At 39.8% G+C, this 25,640-nt stretch overlaps 1 protein-coding gene across 1 annotated transcript in view; it reads left to right on the top strand.

Moving 5' to 3' along the window:
* The window catches only part of LOC127664524 (uncharacterized), a 288,099-nt gene that overhangs the window by 143,642 nt on the left and 118,817 nt on the right, over positions 1–25,640 (top strand).

Here is a 25,640-nt window from a genome sequence, read left to right on the forward strand (position 1 = left end):
ACAGTGGAGGCAGAAACTGAAGACTGACCTGGGTGTGGCTGGGTGCTCAGGCTGAAAGCTTGTGTTTACTTGTCATCTGGGAAGACCTTAACTCTTGTTATTTATTACTTGCCTCAAGCTTGTGGTTGTGTTTGTACCAACACATGTAACACATGAAACAAGGTGTGTGTGTGTGGGGGGAGTTTTAGGAGTGGAGGCTCTCCAAGGGAGGAAACACATCACGTTCTAGTGATGGGTTTGTCTAAGACTCACTGCGGCCGTGTGACAGAGACAGAAAGCTTTCGAAGGTGAAGAAGGAGACCACAGAGACAGATCAGGTCATTTGTTTCCATCACCGCTTCTCTGCCCTCCCCAAGCAAGGTCTTTTCCTTGAACTGCTTCCCATTGGACAGTTTATCTGCCTGTGGTTTATTTATCAAGGTTTACACTCACGTTTTCAGGCAGAGCTACTGGATTGTGGTTGTAACATCAACTCTAATTGAGTCATTGAATCTCCTGTTCTGTAACACCTGCTCGAATTCACTTGACTTTCAAGGCCTAAACCCATTTACCCATGCTCTCTAAAAGTGGCAGGACTCTGGTCTCCAGGCTTACCAGTACATTGTATGAAGGTGCTAATTACTATTTTAGTATCTGTGCTGCAGAAGAGAAACCTGGGCTTCACCTCTGTGGATTCACCTTCACACATACCTCTCTGAGCAGCTCCATTCAGGCGATCCACCCCCCACCCCAACCCCCCCCCCACCGGCCCCAGGTACTCATTTCCTGCCTTCATAGTCTTTTATTTCCCCTTCCTGCAACCTTTGTACAAGCCTTTGTCTCCATATAACCTACATGTGGCATGCCTGAAAAATCTAGCAACAAATTCTCATCTGAACAGGCCAAGAAGGCACTAGACACCCTGGGTTCTAGCTACAGAAGTACCTAAATGAATAGCTGAATTAGGAAAATTGCTTTTCTTAAGTGGCCCTGTTTGAATTGTGCACCTCCACAGCAGCTATGACATCCCTTACTCTGCTTTAAAAAAAAAAAAAACCTTTTAAGCGAGATTGGTCCTCTCTAACCTCCACTGGAGCCTTGGGTGAGCATTGTCTTGGCTTCGAATTACCTTGGCTCTAGTTCCAATATAAAGCACCCAGCTTTTGCTTGATGAAGCACCAGTTTCTAGTGATGCCTATGTTTGAGTTTTGTGTTTCATTTTCACTCCTTCCTTATCTAATCGACTCGATTTTCACGTTTGGGAACTACTTTCTGCTCACTGTAAATGTGGCTGAAAGCACAGAGAAATAACCCTGCCACACTCTGAATGTCACACTCCTTTGAGATTTCCTCTGGTCTATATATTAGTCTATTAGTTTTTAACTCAGCCTTACTCAAATGTCCAGAAACAGGGCAGAGCCTAGCTACTAGAGAGTTTGTAAGACTGTAATATTAGTGGCCTGAAATCTAATTTCTGGTAGAGTCCTTGTTCCTATCTGAGACCCTGTGAGTACAATCTTTATGGCCTGGTTTCCTACCAGCATTCCAGTCATCCAGACTTTCACCAGAATAGTTCATTAAGCTCAACTTTCTGAGTCCTGTTGCTTCCCTAGACTGTCCCTAGAACTGCTTCCCTAGACTTCCCTAGAACTGTCTACTCTTCTATATTCTTCCTCCAAGCCAGTTCCAAATGTTTACAAAGAACATGGCCAGATGTGCCCCAGCAGCAATCCCACGTCTCCGGCACCAGTTTTCAACATTTAGGTCTTTTCTTTTTGCTGTGACAAAATATCTGATTGAAAATACTTAGGGGCAAAGGGTTTGTTTTGCTTCATGCGCCATGATGGGAAAGTATGGTAAAGAGGCTCTGCTGTGTATAGACAATGCATGCTCTATTTCCCCTCTTGGCAGCTCTATCAAGTAGCATCAAACTCAGACCAGAAGCAGATGTGACCATCAAAGATCACCCCCAGTGATACACAGCTGCCAGTGAGTCACATATCCCAGAGATCTCACACCCCCCATGTATGCTATCATGTATTCATGTGTGAGCTTATGCAGAGGGTTTTTACCCAGACCTAAGGATCTCAGTGGTCTGGTTCTAAGCTGTAACTCTAAGGTAGGATCGGGGAGTGGTGCCATGGCTACCAAGGGGAGTCCTGGTCTTTCTGTGTTTGTTAATAGAGCATTGAGTTTAGGACACTTTACATTTGCCTCTTACCAACTAGCCATCTTACAGACTTTCATTATGAGAGCTGTGTTCTGATTTGCAGAAGATTTAATACCTTGTGACTCCTATTTTATTTACTCCCAGTTTTTGAGGGCTGTGGATTCAGGCAGGACATGTCTTTAAAAATGCTCTCTAAGGGTTCAAAATAAGTCCCAGGTCCAGCCAGAGGGTAAGGATTATATCTCCCAATACAAGAATTGGAAAGGTGCCTTTGAAAGCAGAGTAGGTTGACAAGGAAGACCCTGTACAGCTGTCTCAGAGACATGGTCCAAGGCATTCTGCTTTACTAGGCTGGAAGCCCCTTCATTGGGGTCAATAATTGTAGAATCAAACCTACAAGGAACAATACAAAAACACCTTGGCTATGCAGATAGATCAACCTGCGTGTGAAATCCAGTTCTGCCACCACTGTGGATGCTTAGACAGTGTGTTTAGCCCTTTTGTTGCTACTTTTTCTTTTCTCAAGCACTTCTGATAACTTGTCCCGCCCCTAACCTTTTAGTAACTATGCGAGTTGAAACATAATATACATGAAGACTGGTGCATGCAGATTTTTAATAAAGGAGGTTATTGCTAGGAACATTTTACAGAAAGGCTCTATCTGAAAGTTAAAATTGAGGGTTGTTAATGCTAAAAGCTTGGTCACTAGCTTGTGAGACTCTAGAGATGGGATGGTAGCACCTCAGGAGGTGAGCCCAGTGGAAGGGAGTCAGGTCACTAGATGCATGCCTTTAATGGGAAGCTTGGGATTAAGGCTCGCTCTTGGCCCTGTCTGTGGATTCCAGCCCTTATGATGTCAGCAGCCTTTACCCCATGATCTGTTCTTTGTCGTGATATACTGCACCGATGTAGGCCCTGAACAGGCCCACGCAACTGAGAACTGTAAGCTTTGGAACCATAAGCCCAAGGAACCTGTTTTTTCTTTGAAGATACATAACTCAGGCAATGTGTCACTGTGACCAAACACTGACTAACACAAGGGCGGTGGAGATTATTCAACATGGCTTGTCACTGTCTACAGACATCATCCATTTTGTTTGCCAGACATACTAAGCACTGGATGACATGAGGGCTTTTGTCCTCCATGCCTTCTTTATCTGGAATGTTCACCTACTTCCTGTGCTAGGGTTAGTTAGAACTTACGACAGATCTCACCGTCGGTTTGGTTTTCCAGGACAGGCTATGCCTGATGCTGAGTCAGATAAGTAGAGTCCACTTCTGCTCTGGTTCTTTTCCTTCTTATCACTGTTTCCTTTACATATTTACAATAAATTAAAACAGCATTTTCAGTGCATTTGCTCATTTCAGGTCTCTCACCTTACAGCAAAGCTGTAGCTAGAAGTGCCTCTAAGCTGCCTACAGCTGAGTCTTCACGCCCCAGACCTACAGTACTGGCTCTAGAACTTGATCATATTCGTTCATGTGTGTTGAGCAAACAAGCAGAAAACTAATGAGCAAACAGTTTTTTTCTTTCACCTTCTCACTCTGTTGGCCGTTACATCAATTAATTAATTTACTTCCAATCCTTCTCTTTTCTCAATACTGCTGCTATTTTTAAGGGTGAGATATGGAAGCATTTTCACCTTTTGTTTTTAACCAGGGAAAAGGATTTGGGAGTTGCTGCACCTCTACAAACTTCTGATTCCACTGGTCTGAGTTACAATCTGAACAGATTCTGTATTTGTTTGGGTTTTTTTGTTTTGTTTTGTTTTGTTTTTTTGAATTAGAGCTAGTAAGTCATGGGCTAGTGTATTCTCTGCCCAAACTCTCTCCAAATCTTCATAAGATGCATTTACTATAGAACACTGAGCTACTTGACTTCAGGGCTAAATAGGATGCTGAATAGTGTCTGCTTGCTCCAGTAAGTTAGAATGATGGTTTTCCCTCTGTGTGTCTAGGAGCTCTGTCTTATACTTGCACTCATGCTGGTAGCACCATGCCTCCTTTGTAGCTACCAATTTTGGGAAATTGGTAAGTTGGTAGATTTCGGAAATCCTCATTTTTTTCAAGATTTTTTTTTAAATCCTCTTTATTTTTCCCCAACATATGGACACTTTAGCTAGTCAAATGTGAATTTCAATTCCTAGCGGCCAGCCATTCTGATGCAATTTAAAGACTGTTGGGTTTTTCTCTCCCAGTCAACAAGATATTCAATTAATTTGCTTGTGAGTATGGAAGAGAATATGGTGACGGTAACTGTTGTCCCCTCAGATTCTATTTACACTGTTTTCCTTCATGTACATACTCCTGTGATAGCTTGACTATATTGTGCTTACAGTTCAAATACTGTAAGATTGCCAAACGATCCCTGATACTTTTGTAAACTGCAAGTATTTAATAAATACCTCTAGAACTGACATATGAGTGGTGATCTAAAAAGGTTGATATTTCCAGAGGAAAATTTTATATATTTGAAGGCATTCTGGGCTAAGGCCTCTAACATGGCTAAGAATTGTCAGGTACTATTTGTTCCTACTGGCTATCTTTCCCTCTAGGAATGTCCCCATCCTCTGATAAGAGACCTCTCCATCCCCATACCTACATAACGAAGGCTTGGTTGACATGTGCAATGTTCCTGTGACCATGTGATTTGATATGAGATTGGCAGGCCATCTAAAGAAGGCTTCTGCACTTTGGCCCAAGGTTTTGTTTTGTTATTTAGACATTCCTCCTCCTTCTCAAGGTGTAGATGTGGCAACCTCTTCAGTGGCCACTCTCTCCTTTTTGTTCATAGTTACCATTATAAGTAGCTTGAAACTAAAGGACCTAAGTCTTTCATCAATTGCTATGCATCTTAAGTCTAGGTGACATACTTAGTATAAGGATTTTAAAAAAAAGGCTAATGGGAGAGTGACTAACAGAAGGTGCGTGATCTCTATGGGCTCCTAAGAATGAAATGATATGAATCAGGGAAAGCCATGTAGCCCCATTCCGAATCTTCTGTGTTGCCTTTGATGTTTGCAGTTACATACAGGAAGCGACGGTCAAAAAATATTAAATGCAAGTTTCTATAAATAGACAATGCATATGTTCTTAATTGTATGCAATTCAGAGCAGCATGATGTAATCCTGTGCCATCTCCATGTGTCCAGCCCAAGCTATGAGTCATTTCTTGGATTGTTGTCTTTGTGCTAACAGTACCACCCATTCTTAGTGAACTTTGCAAGCTCAGTCACCAGACAGACTGTCACAGGACCACAGGGTGTAGGCTCAAGTAATCGTTGCACGGCTGCCTAAGAGTACGTGTGGTACCTGTCACCTCTGTTCATCTCGTCGCATTGGCATTGTACTGTCTGTCACTACCACCAGAAGAATGAGCTTACAGTTCCATAAGATATTTGGAAAGAAAGGCTATCCCCAAGTATCTTTACTATCATATCTTGCTATAATTGGTTTCCTTTGCTGTTTGCTGTTCTTAATATATGCATTTAACTAGACCATGGGTAAAACATAATATATAGAATTTGGTTCCACACATGGCTTCAGATCACTAACTGGTGGTGATGGGCTGTTTTAAAAATCTTCCCCTTAAAGCTCAAAAAAATAAAAAATAAAAAATTCCCTACAGAAAAGGAGAAGTCTCATTTTATTTTTTATTTTAGGTCAAAAAAGACATTGTCCACTGGGAAGCTTTAATTTAATTTTTTTTTTCCTGTGAAAACCAGGGACTTTGGGGAGAGAGCTTATAATGTCCATTTAGTTAATTACATAAATAACCACTCATTTGGCTGTTTAAACACAGCCATGGAATCCCATTGCCTGAGGAACAAATTGGGTTCTGGGCGTTCTAACGCAACACCTTAATCTTTGTGCAGTGATTTGTCTGAACAAGGAAGCCAGGGTCTGTGTTAAGTACCTCTGGAAGCTGCTCTAATAGGTGTTAGAAAGCAGTAGATGCTACTCTAGTGGTTTAAAGAAGTTAACATAGTTTTCCAAGGTATCTAACTTCCAACTGGGGAGAAGGTTCCAGTCAGGAGCCAACCTTAAAAGGATCCCATTACTATTCAAATGCAGCGAGGCGGTTAAGCAACAGAAGACTCACACACATTCAGAGCAGGAAGGGAATCTGGGGGATGACTTAGTTCAGCCCTGTCAGTTCATGCAAGTTGCATAAAGCTGGGACCTGTCAGGAGTACAGTGACTTGCCTGAGGTCATAGAGCTGGCTAGTAGTAGAGGTGAGCTGAATCCCACTTCCTTTTTCTATGTCAATTCATCTCAATTGTACCGCATAAGCTCTCTTGAGAACAATGCTGCTCTTTTTTCAGAGTTTCCTGTTTTCTCTCCATTGCATAAGGCTTTGATATTCATCAATGCACTGATAAAACCGTGCTGATTTTCTAGAAAGTCATTTAATGGATTAAGGCAAGTTTTCTTCCATCAGGGGAGCGAGGGGCAGATGTTTGCAAAAGGCACACATTGCTGGCCCCCCACACTGAGATCTTTTAAGAGCTTATGTAGCTATCCTGGGTGTGTTGTTTAGGGAAGGTGTGCATGCATGAACTCTGTAGGAAAGCAATCCTTAATACATGGGATACACTTTCCTTTTTATAACACACATGTGAATTGACATTGAAATAGAATGCAGATGCTTCTTTGATTGGCGTATTCCCCATTGTGCTTCCGTAAAACACCTTCACATATGGTCTGTCTCATTCCTGAGGAATGACTTGTTTATGTCATTCAGGCAGAGCAGATTGATTTTACAGTGAGCACGGAGGTTGATGAATTGTACGTTGGAGGGAAATCCTTGTCTCTGCAATCTAAACACTTGAAAATGAATGTTGCCTTTTGGAAAAAAAAAATCTTTCTTGATATGCCCATGATCCTTTCTAGGGGTTAAATAGAGCCACACCTGTAATCTCACCAAACAGAATTGTCTGGGTACTCATGATTACCTCAAAATAAGTTTTTTTTCTTTTTTGCTGTTAAACATATCCTGAGAACTATCAGGTCAAAATCTGGTAGTGTTGTCCCCAAAGAACCAACCCCAGATGGTTCAACACATACCCATACTGTAACCAGACTAATTCAGCCTCAAGTGGGTAGAGAGTAATATTCTTTCCTTATTTTTCAAGGGTATACACAATTGTTGTGCTAAGTACCTTTCTCCAGGACTCTCTTTTTCTTTTAAAAATGTAGCTTTATGGTTCACTGAAAGGAAGGAAGACTGTATTTTCACACCTGTGGCAACAGACTAATCACAACCACTCACACAGAGTTTTACACATTGTAAATTTTCGCATTCACCTCCCCCATCTGATGTGCATACCTGTCTCGTGATTGGTTTTAGCTGGGAATTGAATTTAGGGTCTAATACAAAAATAGGAAAATGTTTTAACACCGAATCACATCTCCAGCCCACATTTTATTTTTTGAGTCCACGTTTAATAAAGTTGTTCAGGCTGGCCTTGAACTTGCTATCTCTTGCCCCAGATTCCCAGGTAGGCAGGATCACATATTCTTACTGTGTATCAGAGTATAGAATAACTCCTAAGTGATTAGGCAATATGCTTATCAAAACTTACTGGATGCTGCTGTACCAGTGTGATAATTTATACACTGTAGTTTGTCAGCCCCTTCCTATCCTCAGAGACATGAGTAGGCTTCAGGTTCTGTGTATTTCTGAAATATCCTCTATTCACACACTCCCGATAGCATCAATGGAATAAAGAGAAGCCACGAAGAGGAGTTGGTTACCTATTCCAGATTTAGAATGGTTCAGAAGAACAAAATACCCATGGAGAACTGGGCTTAGTGGCATAGGGCTTTTCTTGGCGCTACTTGGAATTCCAAGGCAGAGAAATCTGAAGCTCAAGTTAGAGAGTTCCCTAAAAATCAGTCTGGATACTTTAGTGAAACCCTATCTCAAAGTAAAAGCCAAAACATAGGACCCTGGAGAGCAAGCTCAGCAGTGGAGCACTTGGCTTGCATATGAGTAGGGCCTACATGGAGTCTCCAGCCATAGAGTGATAAAACCAAACACAACTATTGAGGCATATTCCTGGAAGTAGTTGAACCATGAGCCACTTGCACGTAGGTATGTATTACTTGATATTTTTATCTTATGAGATGTGCATGAAGTATGACTGTATATTTATCTGGAGGTCTTGAATTTAGTGGTTAACTCTATAGACTCTAGGAGCATAACCTCCAGCTCAAACTAATTTACTCTATGGGTTCAACTAGGCAAGTCAGGAGTGTGAAGAACCATGAAGGTTCCCCAATTTGTTTTATCTCAATTTTTTGGTAAAATGACAATAGTAGCACACACCTATTTTTTTTAATTCGATATATTTTTTATTTACATTTCAAATGATTTCCCCTTTCCTAGCCCCCCCACTCCCAAAAAGTCCCGTAAGCGCCCTTCTCTCACTCGTCCTCCCACCCACCCCTTCCCACTTCCCCGTTTTGGTTTTGCTGAATACTGCTTCATTGAGTCTTTCCAGAACAAGGGGCCACTCTTCCTTTCTTCTTGTACCTCATTTGATGTGTAGATTATGTTTTGGGTAATCCAGGTTTCTAGGTTAATATCCACTTATTAGTGAGCGCATACCATGATTCATCTTTTGAGTCTGGGTTACCTCACTTAGTATGATGTTCTCTAGGTCCATCACACCTATTTTTTAAAGTAAATTCAAATAGAATATGAAATATAGAACACTGCGCCTGGAGGTACAGCTCAGTAGCACAGTAGCATCTAAGTGATGCTGAAGTAGATGGTAATAGTATACAGTAAGTGCTCAATAAATCCACTAAGCACTATTATTACTAGCCAGAGGTCCTTCCTCCACACTGTGCTCCATGATGTTTTCTTGCCTATATCTGAGCTATTGACGTAGGTTTTTTTTAAAATTATTATTAAGCAAATATATTTTGCTAGTAACCAAAAGATCTTTCCATTGGCACATAGTATGTTAATGATGAAAGCTAGAGGAATAATCACAATACATTCTTTTTCTATTGGTTCATTCAGCCACATTACAGACACATTGTTTTAAGCCCCTCGCTTCTATGGGCGCAGTTACCAGATACAGCTCAGCTGGTCTCTAGCCAGGGTCTCTGAAAGGTGTGCTGGAGGTTTTAGCTGTGTGCTCAGTTGGAGGATTGCACGAAGAGGAATCCCCCTTCACCCTCAGTCAGATTATGAGCTGAATTTTATTATCTGCAGCTGTGTGGCAGGCAGCCCCAGTGTTTTGCTGGCTCGGACTGCCCACAGCTCCTGGCAAGCCAACTGCTCTTCCATATGATGCGGACTTCTTCTGTGCAATCAATTTTTCTCTGGACTATGACGGGGGAGTCCCATCTCAGGTGGGTCAATTCTCTCAAACGCTAAGTCAGGAAAGCGATTTCTAGTGTTCTTTCTCAAAACAAACAAACAAACCACAAAACAACAACAGTAGCAGCAGCAGCAGCAGCAACAACAGCAACAACAACAACAAACCCATAGTCACCAAGAACAAAAATGATGTATCGCCTATAAAGAATACAGTGGATGGAGTAAAGGGACAATGGTGGATCTCAGGTGCAATATCAAGTCACAAAGGAAATAGGGTCAATTAGAAACTAATTATTTGTACAAGGTGTCTTCCCCTTTACCATTCTCCACTGACTAGAAGTCTGTAATAGACCCCACCCTTATTTCAGGGCAGGGATTCTGGGAGGCAAGAGTCACATGTTCTTCTTTTGTCATCTTATGGGATCCATTCCTCCTAGGAACTCAGTGCAGGCAAGCTACTGTTTTTGCAGTTGCATTCTGATTGTTCTAGAATTAACCAGTCCATGTGAAAGACTGAAGTCTTGGCTGGCATTTAGTTCTATGCATATACTTGATAACCCTGTTCATCTTCGATGATCCCAGTAGATGATCCATGCACTGCTGTCTTTCTCTTAGAATGCCCTTCAATTTACTCTCTCTTCTCAGTGCCTTGACTATATGACCATAGTCTCATCTACCTACCACTACTCTCTCTTTTTCAGGTGGATTTTGATTTTATTTTGATGAGCATCTCTTCACTCCTTTTTTGGAGCTAAGTTTCTTGCCTATTTTCTGCCATGCTATTGATTTTTAGGAAACTCATGGAAAATATATTCCCTAACAAGACCTCTCCGTGATCAGTATTTTTAGATATGCATGAAGCCAAAATGGCTTTGATAAATAATCGCACCTTTTAGACTACATAAGCCTACTAGACTGCTAGACTGATATGAAAAATCACAGCACTTTTGACCTAATCTGCCTCCATAGAAATAGTATAACATCAAGAAATTGACATCTCTAGAACCCAAAGCTTTGATCTCTCTGATTTCCTTTATATTTAAAAGTAAGTGTTTTACACTGTATGTTGGTCCTCATCAAGTACCTTATCTCCATAGTTATTTATTTTGTTTGTATCTTTGTTAGGGTTTTACTGCTGTGAACAGACACCATGACCAAGGCAAGTCTTATAAAGGACAACATTTAATTGGGGCTGGCTTACAGGTTCAGAGGCTTAGTCTAGTGTCATCAAGGTGGAAACATAGCAGCATCCCTGCAGGAGGAGCTGAGAGTTCTACATCATCTGAAGGCTACTAGCAGAATACTGACTTCCAGGCATTAAGAGAATGAAATTGGGTATTAAAGACCAAGCCTACAGTGACTTTTCTACTTCAAGAAGGCCACACCTGTTCCAACAAGGCCACACCTCCAAATAGTGACATTCCCTGGGCTAAGCATATACAAGTCATCACAGTTTGTTTTCAGTATTTTTAAAGTTTTATTATGTATGCATGGGTAAGAATGTCATCTCATGTGTGTGAAGGTGAGAGAGGAACCCATGGGAGTCAGTTCTTTTTTCATCATGTGGGTTCAGGCTTGGCTTTAGGTCTTTGCGCTGAGTGGGCCATCCCATTAGCCTCTCTTTCCTATTTCTTATTAATGATGCTGTCTCCAGTGAAAGCAGTACATAAAAATCTATCATTCAGTATGAAGAGTCAGGCGTTTGATTCTAGCCATTGAGATGTGAGGGAGGACCAGTGTGTGTTTCCTTCCTTTTGAGAAAGAACAAAGCTCCTTTTGCCCCCTTCTCATTTCTTCGCAATCGTGTCATTGGGATAGGTTATGATACTGGGAGCTGCTATGGGTGTCTTGTAACTGGAGAGGAAGAAAGTAGAAGGGTATCCAACCCAGCCCCATGTCCTGCTAGGTCTGCGCTTCTCCATCGCTCTAGTCTAAAAGTTCTGAGACATCAGAAAAAGAAAAGAACAGTTGTTCAGAACTCTCAGATGAGCATTTAGTTGCTAATCACTGGAAAGCTTGTTGTTGTTGAGTCAATGAGCCTCTATAAATGTGTGTGTGTGTGTGTGTGTGTGTGTGTGTGTGTGTGTATGTGTGTGTGTGTTTACGTGTGGTGTGCCCTTACATTTGGATTCTCGCTCACTCTTTCATTCAGCATTCAGCAGGTTTGAGGTGTAGCCCATCTTCTGGATACATAATAATGACTAGTTTTGTCCAGAATGTGCTAGAACACAGTGTGCTGGTAGTGATTTTTTTTTTAGTTTATACATCTTGGAAAATGAGCACAGCGTGTTGGAGGAGACTCTTCTCCATAAACACCACACCACCGATTCAGTCGGGAAGATGGAGAATGAGGTGAATAGAATTAATTTAGTCAACTGTCTGGAAACCTAACATGACATCAGTGATAAGACTTAAATGTCCAGGAACTTCAGCTTCTGGGTCCCTCTGAACTCAAGCTGTATGATTTAAATGGAGAAAGGGCAAAGCCGGGCACAAAGCAATGTAGGGATTTATTTGATGCAAAAACTCAAATGACCAGTCAAACAGATAATGCACTGTTGTAATAGTTTGCAAACAGCATCAAGAAAACAATTGGGTGGGTGTATTTTGAGCTTCAGGCGTTGTAAATTCTTTCACTCTCATATACTTTATGCCTTCTTTAATAAACTGGAGAGTCTTGGGCCAGCTTCATCGGAGACGGTAGGTGGTCATTCATTTCACAATCCACTAATTTTCATGATTATTCAGTATTTTATGTTACCTAAACAGCTTTGGATTTTGTCTTACTCAAATTGTAATATGGTGATAGCTTATATGATTTCGGAATCATTAATTCAATGGATGTTTTCGGCACAGAGAAGTTACTCCCCCATCTCCTGAAAACAAGCACAAACTTAAGGGCTTTAAGTATTACAATGATACATAAACACAGCAAAAATACACATCGGTGGTACATTTACCTACTGAGTCATGGTGAAGAATATGAGGTGTGCAGAAAATCAGATTAGCTTCCTGTCCCCTTTATGGAGACAAGCATACAGCTACCTTAAATGTATCTATGGCTTAACAACTGAATCTTATATAATATAGACATATGATATAGCCCAGGTTATTTCAGTTTTTAGGAACTATTTATTCTAAATGTTTTTGCATGGATTTTATAGGAAAATATGAGAGATATACTAGAAGTATATGTAATGTTTCACTGGCCTCCTCCTGTTCTGTTTACTATAGTCCAAGTGGACTAAAGCTAGAGACACATTGATGGCCTTTGTTCAGTAGTCACAGAGTCTGTGTCATTGTGAATACCCTTGGGCTTGTCTCTCTTATTACATTTTAGGACCCTCCAGTTCACCTTGAGATTTTTTTTAAGGTTGGAAGCTCTTAACATGAAAATCAATGATTTTAGCTTTTAAATGATTAATATCATTCTTGCTCACTAAAACCATAAGAAAAAAATAAAACAAACTATTGTTCTGACATTAATTCTTTTCTTTTCTTTTTTTTGGGGGTGGTGGTGGTATTTTTCAAGGCAGGGTTTCTCTTTGTAGCCCTGGCTGTCCTAGAACTCACTTTGTAGACCAGGCTGGCCTTGAACTCAGAAATCTGCCTGCTTCTGCATCCAAGTGCTGGGATTAAAGGCATGTGCCAGCACTGCCCGGCTCTGACATTAATTCTTTTGAGCATGTTTCATACACATCTACCAATCTTGGGATGTAACATTGTAAACACCAGTTAGTCACTTGATTATTTCATTGAAATTTCAACATCCCTCACCATCTTCCTGAGTCACCCTTTAGTGTCTAGAAATTTAACACTAGTGGTAAATGGCTCTTCATTAGAAGTGTTGTAAACCACAGTGAATTGATGCACAACATTGCAACAGTGATTACCTAATTAACTGATTGGATTCTGAGGCTTTCTGGTCTGTCTTGGACCATAATGCTGTTACAATTGAATGAAGGGAGCCTGTAGTATTAGGCATTGACTTAGTTAGGGTTATGATTGCTGTGGTGAAATATCATGACCAAAACTACTTGGGGAAAAAAAGAGGGTTTTTTTGATTTACACTTCCATATCACTGTTCATCATTGAAGGAAGTCAGGACAGGAACTCAGGCAGGGCAGGAACCTGGAGGCAAGAATTGATGCTGAGGCCATGGAAAGGCGCTGCTTACTGGCTTGCTCATCATGGCTTGCTCAGCCTGCTTTCTTATAGAACCCAGGGCCACCAGGCCAGGGATGGCACCATCCAGAATGGGACTCCTGTCATCAATCACTAACTAAGAAAATACCTTATTGGCTTATCTACAGCCCCTTCTTATGGAAGCATTACCTCAACGGAGATTTTTTCCTCTCAGATAACTCTAGCCTGTGCCAAATTGACACAAAACTATCCAGCACAGACATATTCACAATTTGCAGTCCTAGTCATGACAATCATACATGTGACTCTTCCCCTGTAAGTCCTGAATCTCTGCATGCTTGAGAAAGATAGCTCATTAAGAGCCCAGTTGCCCATTGATCTCCATTTTATAAGCACCAAACCCAAGATGTGATGTTACATCCCCTCATCACTACTCGATACTCAGAAACTTTCTTAGACAGGGCATCTTTCTCACCCTCTGGTTCAGACTTGACTGAAGTTGGTGCTGGATGATGTCACCTTTTGAACCCTTGATAAGGCTGGCATTACTACAAACTCAGCTTTGAGGCTAAACCCAGAGGTCAGTGAAGACAGAATGATGCGGAAACAGTATCATTGCTCACAGTGGCATTTTTAGTGGAAGAATGAAGCCATGTTCTTTGCAGGAAGATGGATAGAACTGGAGGAAGTGATACTGAATGACTTAGCCAATCTTAGAAAGGCAAATGTTGCATTCTTTTCTCATTTCTGGTTCCCGTGTTTTACACAGATCCCCCAAAAAATCATGCACATGTATATGATATAAAAATAGATGTAAAACTGGGTAGAAACAGATTTGTGGGAAGTGTGGAAAGGGAGAAAAAATAGGGTAGGATAATGTGAAGATAGTATGCCCAATATCTAGTATATACATTTATGAAGCTTAATAAAACACCATGAAAATATAAGCACAAAAATGTGCTCCTCGACATTGGTTGCTCATGTTGATAAAAACTGATTCTAATGCTTCTTTGTTTCCCACAATGCATTAACCTTGCTAGCATTCAATACATTTGAACATGGGGTCAGTGTCAACCTTCTGTCCATCTGACCGCAGTGAGAGTATATTCCATTATCAACCCACTTCAGAAATAACAAGAAATGTTCTTATGCCTTTCCGTGTAGCTGCAGTACCTCTAACATGAGGCCTTCACAGTGTTTAATTTTTGAGATAGCCATAGGATCCTCAGTGCCCTATGATATGTCCTTTTAACCCCTTTACCAGACATCTTTCTTCCTTTCTTCTGGTTGCCACATTCTTGTAATGATCCCCTTTACGGATTTTCAAATGTGGAATATGTCTAGACCACTTAATAGGCATTAATTTTAAGCACCTGGTACTCAGGGTGGGGGCGGCGCTAAGAGGTGGGTGGGGCATAGTTTGCTGACAAGACCAGTGACCAGTGAACCCTGTGGTACAAACCTGTCTGCAAACAAAGCTATGAATTATGGGAAGACCTCAGAAATGGGACACTGCTGTCGCTGGAGCACAGGGGCAACTTTCCTTTTCCTTTAATTTTATTTTTTTTCCCTTTTCCTTTGCTTCTTGGGAGGATCATTTCTTGTTCCCCATGGACCCAACACAGGAGAATTGGACTCAATAAGAGTAAATCTTGCATTCATTCTTATCTTGGGTCCCTTCCTGATTCTGGCTGATAGCGGCGTGGAGCTAAGGGAGTAACTGAAGAACAGCGAAACTCTGGATGACTTAAATTAAAGTCGTTGAGGGATTTATCAGACTTCAGCCTTCTCCTCTAGATAATTCAGTTTATGGATTTGGGGACAGAGGTTTTTATTCTTCTGTTAAATTTGATTTCTCACCTCTCTCCTCTCTCCCAACCCCCCACCGAATCTGTCAACTTTAATTTTACCTCTAAGCAACTATCAGGCCAAAGGAGCTCCAAACAAGGAGTTTGACTTATTCTGACATCCTACCTTGAGATTTAGCTTGCTATCCCTTTTTCTACTGCACCCCCGCCCCCACTGCCTCTCTCCTCACCCCTCCCTCCATGGATGTCAGTCAATAACAGTTCTTTATCTGCTTATTTCTATTCAGACATACAACATCCTCCCCATCTTGTACAATTTTTAATATGTTGGTGTTATCATGTAATCACCACACATGGGTTCCATTGTCTCACTCTGCTTCTTTAATTTCTCTTCCTTCCCCTTAAAATCTCATCCAGTAGGTGATTCAAATCTAAACATCTCCCAAGTCCCAGGCTTAGATAATTTCCAGTTCATTATTCAGGACTTCAAAATCAAAAGATACCGACCCTAAATCTACCAACCTCCTTTAGTACTCAGGGCTTTCCCTAATCTGACATCTATGGCATCTTTACACACACACACACACACACACACACACACACACACACACACCGTTATAGGATCTGTTCAAGGCTTGGGTATAATTTTTTGCATAGTTTCTATATTTGTTTTCTGTATTTTATTATTGATTTATTCAATATGCATTTATTAGTCATCTAGAATGGTGTTAGGTTCCAGAGATAGAAAGATGTATGAAATAGTTATTTTACTTTTGCAGTGCATTTGATGTGTGTCTTAAAAAAATCTGTGTCACTATAGATAGCATGGTTTTATTAAATACGGGGTTTCGTAAAGGATGTGAAATTATAGATATCGTTTCGTTACTTGTGCTGTGTTCTCAGCCCCGTGGCTTTAAGTCTATCTTAAAGTCGATGAGATTTTCTAATTAATAGTTAGCACGATGCATACTGTATGCCAATAGCTAGCATACTGTATGTGGTATTCTAATATCTACATAATGCATATAATAGTAAAAGAACCACAATGATGTGGGTGTTTTAGACTTGATAACCAGGCACTGTTTCATAGTATTCATTCTTTTTCCCGGTGAGGAGTTGATTCCTTCTCCTTAGACAGTCAGAAACAGTATCAAAGGAAACTTGTAGCTTCACAGTGCTTTGTGAGAAAATATCTGAAATCTATACTTACGCATGAAATTGCTGGACCCTGGTGGGCGACTGACTGTGCTTTGTTTGTTTATTGACATGAGGTCTAACATAATTCGGGATGACCCTGAATTTGCCACATCACTGATGATGACCTAGAACTCTTGATCCTCCAGCTTCTACTTCCCAAGTGGGGACTTGCCCTGTGTGCCTGACCACACAACTGTTACCTCACTGAGGAGTGGGTGAATATCTGCTTGTGTCTTCTACTTGTCAACTGTGCTTCTGATGTGATCCATTGCAAGTAGCCTCCCACCATTGCTTTGTTATTTATTTATTTATTTATTTATTTATTTATTTATTTATTTATTCCTGGCTGTCCAGGATTGCACTATGTAGACCAGGCTGCCTGAGAACTCCCAGAGAGCTGCCTGTCTCTGACTCGGAGTTCTGTATGTACCAAAGGCATGTACTAGTCTGCCCAGCCCTTTCATTATCACTTTGATTGCAGTGACAACTAATTGCAGTGCTCTTGCTTCTGTGCACTTGCTATTCTTTGAACTTCTCTGAGAAGCTTGCTTACTTAACTTTGTCATTTTAAATGGAATTTTTTGGCACTAGTTTGTTAATACGTGGAAGAAATGTCTTACACACTTTCGGTATTTTTCACCTTATGTCATATTTTGGCATGTTTTTCTGTTGTATCATCTATCCATTCAGTACCTTTGCTCGACCATCTGTCTGCCTGTTCTTTTTCTGTGTGACTGTGTTAAATTGAAACCTTTAATTATAATGTTACATAGTTCCTTGTATCAACTATGGTTTGTGTTTTTTTTTTATTTTGAGTTATGTTAAAAAACATTGTCCTGCATCCTCCATCAAATTAATATTCTCTTACATTTTCTTCTTTCTGGTTTAAAATTTATGATGTATTTTCTATATATACTTCCTATTAGAGTTTAGTTAACTTTACTTTGTGGATAACCCATATAGCAAACCAATTTTCCCATTTCTGTCTCCTGGAGAATGCCTTTTATCTGTAATGGAGATGAGGAAGTTGGAGAAGTGTAAAATATTTGCTCTAAAACAATAGCAAGTAAGAGAGCTGTGATTGGCAGAGTGGTTTCCTCACCTTGGAATTCCCAAATGTTCTTTCCTTTCTTGTATAGATGTCCCCACTTGCATTTCAACTTCCTTGCAGGTTGAGGTCATATGCTGTCATGGTTTTGTACATAGTAACACCAGGACAATGACAATAATCACAGTTGTTCACCGAGCACATGCTGGAGTTTCAGGAGATGACTCTCTCACTCTGTGTCCTTTTGCCCTCTGTAGATCACCATCGAAAGTTCTGGAACGTTCTGGAACTGCCTTTTCATCCATTCTGCTGATAGTCTCCTTTCCCAATGCACTGCCCTTTGATTAGATTGGCCGCAACATCTGAGGGCTGGGTATGGTCCAGGGCTCACTGCTACAGACTCAACACCATCATTCCACTTGGAGAGGGGTGCTTCAGCAGCGTTCCTGGATCGGGTCCAGTAACTAACAGGAACAGCTATGTAGGGTTTGAATCTGGGACACATTAAGGTAATTGTGTGGACATAACGGCTTTGGAGATGTGAATTTTCATGTCTGTCTTGAAGCCGAATCCTTGTCCTGTCCTGAGCAACAAGCTTCCTCATGATGCGCTCACAAAGTTAATGAGAACTGCTGTCTCCTTATCCAACTGTGCATCATTGGAATGAGTCGTATGGAGGAAATTCAAACTCCTAATGTTGGTTTTCTGCCACGGATGACAGTATTTGGATGCCTCTGTAAGTTTTCCAGGTGTTGGCCATGTCCGACCTAACTTGGTGCCAGCTCATAATGCAATGTGGCTCCAGTAGGGAAACTATCAACGCATCCCTGAGTCAGTATGCTCATGTACTTCAGCCAACCGTCAGCATTTGTCTGAAAGACTGCCTTGAGCTTTCAGTGATGCTTGACTATCTAATGGGGGGAAAACACAAAGCTGTGCATGAGAACAGAGTTTAAGTTTTATGATGATGCCTTGAGCTTTGATTGAGTTACTAGCTGGGAGCAGAGCATGGAAAAAGAATCAAACAAACAAAAGCATCAGATCAAGTCCATATGACTTTGTATAATGATGGAATGGAGCTCCAAAGACTTGCAGAAATGTTCAGCCTTAGATGTCAGAGCAGAAAGAGAAATAAAGGACTAAGAAGATTTATCTGAGTAAGGAAGTCTGGAACTCGTTGTTGCAAGGGGATGGTCATTCTTTTATGTGTGGATTTATTATACACTTTACATGAGGACACTGATATAGATTAGATGCTGAGAATACAAAATGCATCCAAGGCAGCCTCCGGCAGGTAACTCTAAGCCACTAAATTCATTATTTACAGATACAACCAGGTTGTAGGTATAAAATCTAAAAGTCAGGGAGGTTCGCTCACCTAATAACTACCACCTTTAGGAGTTAGTTCTGGGCCTTTTTTTCACATGATCTCAGCACAAGGTTGTAGGAAAAAGAGACTGAGTCATAAATAGACTATAGGAATTGGTAATAACTTTTACTTACTAGCTATGGAACTGTAAAGGCACTTTGATTCTGTGAGGAAGCAAAGGAGAATTTTGCTTAGTAAGAAATAGCCCTAAGGAGCTGGTGAGGTGTCTCAGCAGTGAGGAGCCCTTGTTGCTCTTATTGTTGTGCCAGATTCAGTTGCCAGCACCCACATGATGGAGTTACAACCATCTGTAACTCCAGTTCCAGGGAATCCAACACCCTTTTCTAACCTCTGCAGGCACCAGGTACCTATGTGGAACATGTACATGCATGCAGGCAAAATGCTTATATATATGAATAAAATAAATACATCTAAATTTGGGGGGGGGGAAAGAGAAACAGTTCTAAGTCTTTAGGGAAGGGAATGTATTAGAGATATACTTAACCCCATTTATCTTCTAAAACATGACAAGAATATTACAATCATGAACTTATAATACCTGTGATTGCCTGCATGAGACATACACAAGATCAGACAAGTTGACAATCTATCATAGATGGAGGAAAAATAGTCACTCCAGCTAAGAAACTCATGATAGTCGAAGGTTGTAGGAAATAGTTTCCTGTAGGGGCATGGGAGCTTGACCATGCTCCAAATGGGTGGTCCCACTTCCCTGTATATGTTCATTACTAATTAGACTCAATAGGTTTATATATATATATATATATATATATATATGATATGAAGTTGGGAGAGAGTATGGGGTAGATCCAGGAGGATTTGGAGGGAGTAAGTGGTATACATGTATGAAATTCTCAAAGAATAAATAAAAATACATTAAAAAAGAAACACATCATGTACTTGCGTAAAAATGTCAGAGTGAATCTCATTATTATGTATAGTTAATACATGCTAATAAAACATTAGACAAGAAATTCTTGTAGAAGGTAGAGGGGAGAAAAAAATCTCAGCAACACTCTTTATTCCTAGTTTGGTCTCATCTTTGTTTCTTTGTGCTGTTGCAATCCCCAAATCCTGGAACAGAATCTATAGTAGGTATGGTCAAAGGAACCCAGTCAAGGAACTTGTAAGAATGTTTAGGTTATAGGTTTAGAAAGCTAGACTTAAAAAGCATTGAGCAAACTATATGCTTTTAATCCGTCATCGAGTATGTTTTGAATAAGTATATTTTTGAATGACTTCCTCAAAGTATTTGGATTCAGCTTTAATAGAATAAATACAGTTATCACATCAACACACACACTATTTCCTTTCAAGAGCTAAAACCATCATCAGACCTCAGAGTTGAAAACGATACTTAAACCAAACATTTGAAACCACACGTTGACCAAAAAGACATCATACTTCACGTAGACCAACTGTAATTAACGCAAAACATAAGGTTTAACTCACAATTGCCATCGGTTTGAGGTGGTTTTATTCTTCCATCCTTTTCTGGGATGTTGCTTAGAAATGTTTTAATCTAGAAATACAACTTGGCTTTAGTGGCAAGGAAGACAACCTATGTGATTTATGAGTTAGTTTCAAATCTTAGCTTTATCATTTAATAGTGTACTTGAATGTGTTTGACCACACTTTGTCTTGGTTTTCTGAGGTGCAATGGAAGTTTGTCTCTCATAGAGGTATGGTAATAATTAAATGAGTTTCTGTTAACAGTGCATATGTCTGGCACAAAATAAAGTCAGATTTCTGTAGGTTAACCCAATTCATTTATCATATTTTCTCTAGTTCCAATAAGTACCGATAAAAATTAAAAAGTCAAAACCCAACTATTTCAAAATGCTGTTTTCCTAACTGGCAATTATGTATTTATGGATTGTATTACTTTAGAGTGATTTTAAATGTCTGGCCAAGGAACTGTTCCTGCTTATATCCCAGCTGAGATCAGTAGCACCACTCAGTACTCAAGTTTTCTCATCTTTATTCTCAAGTTTAAGTAACTCCAAGTCCATGGTAGAATCATGTTCCATATATTTCTAAACTAATCCTAGAATTTGACCAACAAGAAATACTGAGTATCCATGGGAGTGCAGAGGCAATCATCTCCTGGGATAAATTCTATCCTAACAATTACTGTTCTCAAGCAAGTTTATAATCATGAGCAAGAGGGAAGACTTCCTGGTTCTACCCATGTGTAGAACCCAATGTAACACACTTCATATTAAGGGATAGGGGGTAGTCCATGGGATAGGATTGATTTCTGGATATGTGGACTTCTTTTTGGTTGGAATAATGTGAGGAGATCTTGGGGTGTCCTGATTCATGTTGAGCTGCATGAGCTGTTTGATCTATACAGTAGAGAGAGCAAGTGACTCACAGATCAGCTGTGCTTGCTACGAGTCTTTACATTCTGAGAGGTGAGGGTATAATCTTAGTACCACACACAGCATATCTCTAAGTAAGCAGAATGCTTCCTTAAAAGCTTCAGTGATTGTTACTGATTCATTACTTATGGTGACTTAGATGCACAACTCGCTATTGATTTTGGTTTGGGTAGACACACACAATTCCAGTTTCTCAGGTTATTTGGATCTCCATTTGAGCTCACGATGTTGCAATAGACTATGCAGTTCCAATGACTAATGTAATCCCTAAGAAGAGAGTAACATGTCTGAGCACCATATATAATATTGGATATTACTTCTTCAGTTTCTAGAAAGGTCCATTTCCGTAACACTTTCATTTTTGAAATAATAAGTGTCTTTTCTCTTTAGAACTTCTTAAAAGGCCTCCCCCATCTTTCCATACTTTCTTTCATGATCCAAGATAATGGAACTCTCTGTCTTTTATTCTTTGTAAAGTTTCTGTATATTAGAAAATACAGGAGTTATTTCTCCTGCTAATAAATACACTTAGCAAATCCTTACTAGGGATATACTGATTCCATGGTGAGTGGTGTTAGAGAGGTATCCAGAAATTTCTTTGAGATCTGAGATCCTTAAGTCTTGATTGTGATGTAATTATTACTATTATAGCTCTTCAAATGACATTGGAATGACAATAAAATCTCAGCTATCAGTTAGTAGCTGAATTAAATTACATTGGAAAAAAATCCATTTTCCTTCTCCATATACTATTGAATCTTTAAGGAAAACAAATTAACAATGTTTGTTCACTAATCTGAGAATTAGGAAAGATAAAGTTCCTAGCTATCCCACCCCTTTTTATTTCTTACCCCCAGTCTCAGACATTTACACATTTTGGGTCATATGCTATAAGTCCAATGACTTGATTAAAATCACATTTTTTTAAAAAAAATATTAACTAGCTATTGTTCTCTTCTGTCTAACAATCTGAATAGAAGAGGAGAAAATCAAGTCAATGATTTAGGTAAAATTATTTTTAGATGGAAAGCATTTTATTCACAACTGTTAAAATAATGTATAGATTGCTAAACATAATTTCCAGTCAAAATATTCTCCCTCCTTCCCAGTAAGAAGCTACTTATGCAAACAAAGTAGCTAAAGGCAAAATTTACACAACCATTCAGTTTGCTATTTTCTACAAAAGGTGAAGGACTTGATACACCATACTTGATTCTTTTTCCTGGGTTTAGGGAGATAAAACTAGAAAGAAATTCCTCACTCCAATGCCATGAGCTATTGTGGTTCAGGGGTTATGACCTTCATTTGAACTCACCAAGAGCATCACATCATTTTTTCAACATACAATCTAAACAAGAAGTTAATTTGGGAGTAGGGGTAGGGGTGCTGAGAAAATGATTTAGTTCTTTTTTGTTATTTTTTAGGGAAGGTCTTTTGTGAATCAACATTTCAATGTCTCGGATGTTTTTAATTAATCCCATTATGTAAGGGTAGAGGGTAAGTTATTTTTACAGGGCTTTTAACTAGTTACTGATGTAATTTGTTATGAATTGTTTACTAGTTGGTCCCTAAATTACCCATATCTTTGAAGTGTTCTTTAAATAATAGGAGGCACTTTGACCTTATACTGCAAATGGGACAAGTGCCAAATGTGTTATTTCAATCCATATTTACTGCATGCTATGTAGAGGTAAAGTCTAAATATATAAAACATTGAAAAATAGATTTGTGTTTAGGTTATTCTTTTCATTCATGGAAAGACAAGTGAATTTATAATTTTAATAGAGTTTTCAAACTGTAGAATCTAAATCCCAATGTTTTATATTCTTAGAATCCTTTTTATAGCCAAAAAATATTTTTGCTTCTTTTGTAAATGATTATTAATTGAAATTATGGAAGGGTTTAACTCATTGGGTTCATAATGATTACAGGGATGTCACTGAGAACAAGTGAGCGTTGTTTCTTTATTCTGTGCCATGACGTCATACTAATTGTTACCTTCTCGGCCACTTTGCTTCCAGGGTTGGTGCTGGTCCTTTGTCCATTTTTTCCCTACAGTAACAAGATACCTGAGACTGACGACATAAAAAAAAAAGAGAGAATTTTATTAATTCACAGCTTTAAAGGCTAATACCCAAGAATAGTCATTTTCTTTTGTTTGGCTTCTAGCATGGTGGTGTGCAGTCAGAGCACATGAGGAAACTGAAGATGGTATTGCCAGAGCCAGAGAGTAGATTACAGGTTGGGTCTACTCTTACAAAACAGCTTGCTCCAATAGTGAGACTTCAAGAGCCCTAAAAGGACTCTGTCCACTTCTACTGAGAATATCTCTACCAATAACACAACTTCGCTCTACTAGACTCTGATTCTTAAAGTCCTCCATACCGCTCGAAATTGTCACACTAGAGACCAAGCCTCCAACACATGAACTCTAGCGGACATAAATCCTATCCCAAATTTATCACATTAAGGAAGTAGCAATAATATATAGGCTGCTTCCCATTTTGAATCCCATCGTCTAATGAGTAAGTAGGTTTCCATTCAACTCATATCTCTAAGGTGTAGACACCTTGGGGAAGTAGTGAAGAAATTTTGTAATTGTCTAGGGTTTATCCAAGGATGCAGAGCCACAGAGTATGCTATGTCTATGTGCACACATGTGTACAAACTGGAGCACAGCAGTAATGTTCAAGGGCAGTTCACTAACAAGTCTCCTAGAAACACGAGCATCTTTTCTTGCACATTTTCCTTGAAATGAATTGTGATTGGCCATATGCCACTTGATACCATAATTTTGAACCTCTAGAAGCATGAGATAAATGAACATCTTGTTTTCTAAAGTAGCCTACTTGGTTATTTTGTTATAGTAATGATAAACAGACTAACAATATATTTGCTAGTTCTAGCTGGAGCACAGTGTGTTGGTTCAGCAGGTGTCAGGAAGGAGAAGCTGGTAAGGGGTGAGTAACTGGGCTATAGACTGAATTATGGAGTGGCATCTCTAGAAAACTATATAAGTCTCCACAGAGGTCCCTCTGTCCAGAGAAGTTAGACGTTAAACAGCACATATAAACAAATCACAGCAGGCCAAGAGAGAATTGCTGCAACTCCTCCCCAAAGCCCCCCAAAAATCCAAAAAACAAAACCATAAATTTTACAGCTAAGTATTCTTAAGGGATATTTTTCCCTATCATTTGAGCAAAATACCCCCGCATCCTCTTTGTCCTGAACCCTGTAAATTGGCGCCAAGCTTTTAATAGCTAAATCAGTCTTGTTTCTCAATGATTATATTCCCAAACTCTACAGGGAACAACATTGTCAGATGGACAACGTTCCTTATTCAAGTTGACATGGGGCACAGACAGGGATCACCAGCATTCTCAGGGAGGTGAGCACCGGCTTTTTGAGTCTTGACAGCAGCATACAATGAATGCAGAATGCGTTCTCAATTTTCCACAGTCGCAGGGGCCTAAAGACAAGTAGACTTTTGAACAATTTCCTTGCTGAAATGGATTTCTATCCAGGTCTTCTGTAAAGCCTAACTTCTGTCCCTCAAAACTAAACATTGCCATAAGAACCTTTCATTGAGATTGTAATTTGACATTACCAGTTAGTATCCCTGAGATAGGAGTATTTTCTTTTTTCTCCCAAATCTCAAACCTTTGTAACTCATGTTGAATCTGACAAGTCCACTGCTTGTCACCAGGTGAGCCACTCTGCACCCAGCACCCTATGTCTCGTTACCCCAGCTTTTATTCTTAACCTTTGCTTCAGCGAACTCCCAACAAGACTATGCTATGGAGCTGTGCGTTTTCTGTTGTTTGATTTCAGTTGTTGGTAGAAGGAGTATATTGGATGTTGGACACTTGTTGTTCATTCCAGCTGATTTAATTACCCCATCCTTGTATGACTTTATGATATTGCTACAGTGTGGCATCCTGGATGCCAGTTACAGTTTTAAAGCATTCTCCTTAGTAGCCTGTTGACCTGGATATGGTCTCAGCAGCATTTGTGCCTGGTAGCACTTGGCTTCCTGCTCTCCACAAATGGGAGAGGATTAGAGACAAGAATGATTCTGGGACTTATTGACTAAAATAATCAAAATAGCTCCTGATTCATCTTTTAAAATAGAAAATTCAAATAGATACTGGACCTCTCCTTTTCATGGAATAATACTGATG

The sequence above is a fragment of the Apodemus sylvaticus genome, chromosome 14 (genome assembly GCF_947179515.1).
Source record: "Apodemus sylvaticus chromosome 14, mApoSyl1.1, whole genome shotgun sequence".
NCBI lineage: Eukaryota > Metazoa > Chordata > Mammalia > Rodentia > Muridae > Apodemus > Apodemus sylvaticus.